This window comes from Fukomys damarensis, unplaced genomic scaffold (assembly GCF_012274545.1).
Source record: "Fukomys damarensis isolate Sample0158 unplaced genomic scaffold, DMR_v1.0_HiC HiC_scaffold_12, whole genome shotgun sequence".
NCBI classification, from domain to species: domain Eukaryota; kingdom Metazoa; phylum Chordata; class Mammalia; order Rodentia; family Bathyergidae; genus Fukomys; species Fukomys damarensis.
The window spans coordinates 14,854,603-14,855,870 of NW_022900924.1; the positions used below are offsets into that span (position 1 = coordinate 14,854,603).

Sequence of the window (1,268 nt, forward strand, 5' to 3'; positions counted from 1 at the left end):
GGGGCGCTGGGCGCTGGTGCCTGGACGGGAGCTGGTTCGGGCTCCCTCCGAGAAGCCTCTGATCCTCGCCCAGCGCTCCGCCCAGGGTGACTGTCACGTTCACAGCAGCCACACCACCCTGCTCCCCGGAGCCCCGAAGCCACTTGAGAGGTGACACTCAGGCCACAAAATGTCCAGAGCAAGGCTTCAGAAAGAGCGTCTGTCTGTGTCTGTCTGTCTGGGTCTCAGCTAGAAACCCACCCATCACTGCTCTAAACAGTGAGTGCGTCCAGCTCCACATAGATGTGGGTGTGGGAGCCCCAGGACCCGAGGGTACGCAGGCCGGGTCGGCTGTGCCGTGGGGCGGGGACGGGGTGTGTGTGGGTGGGTGGGTGTGGGTGGTGTGTGTCCCGGGTGATGCTTTGGCTCCATCTCTGTTGCTCTTTACACTTCCGAGGTCTCCTGTGCTCACCTGGCGGCCTCACCACCACTCCTGGGACCTGAGTAGTAGACTGGAGGGAGTCACACTGCCGGTGAGCACAGGGGACCTGCCTGGGGCCTCGGAGGCAAGAGGTCTCTGGGAAGAAATGCCCAAGCCCCTCTCCACTCACCCTCAGCCTCCCAAGAGGGGCCTCGGTGGTGCCCTCCTTAGGGTAAATGGAGCTGTATTGGGAGTAGGAAGGGCCAGTATAGGCTGAGGGTCTCATGATGGAATCCTGGCTCAGCCTGAGCTCCCTGGCAGCCTAAGGGAAGCAAGCGCTTCTGCTGGGAAACACATGGAGCGGGGCAGAGCATCGTCTTCTTAGCACCACACCCTTCAGAGGAAGGAATGACGGGCAACCCAGCTGCAGGCGAAAGGAGCTGGCGTTTGAGGTGTCACTTGGGTTTTTCACTCTTTAAAATATAATCTCATAAAATGTATGATTATTGTTATCAGAGTCACATGTGTGGTGTAAAAGTGAATGGAATAAATGCTACGTCCGTCTTTGCACGGTTCTCCTGGAGACAGCTGAGAGTTCGCCTTCTTACTGGCAGCACCCTGGGGAGCAGGGAGGTGGAGACGTGCGGTGAGGTCCACACCGGCGGGGGAGAGACGGAAACGGAGCTGGTGGACTGGAGGTCTAGCGCTGAGCTGTGTCCTTGGCAGCCAGTGTGTTTCACACCTGTGCTGACCCCTGCACGCGCGTGTGTACACACACCCTACACGTCTCCCCGGATTCTCTTTCCGGCCACTGCAGACAGGCTGTGCTGGGGGCAGCCGCGCCGATGCCACCCGCTTCACACCCCCG

At 59.9% G+C, this 1,268-nt stretch overlaps 1 protein-coding gene and 1 long non-coding RNA gene across 4 annotated transcripts in view; both read left to right on the forward strand.

The window, feature by feature from the left end:
- The window catches only part of Rbm19 (RNA binding motif protein 19), a 98,081-nt gene that overhangs the window by 59,901 nt on the left and 36,912 nt on the right, over positions 1-1,268 (forward strand). The window lies entirely within an intron of this gene.
- LOC104848249 lies at positions 24-1,231 on the forward strand. Its single transcript, XR_776367.2, has 3 exons — positions 24-258; positions 437-512; positions 917-1,231. It is a non-coding gene; the product is annotated as an uncharacterized LOC104848249 (long non-coding RNA).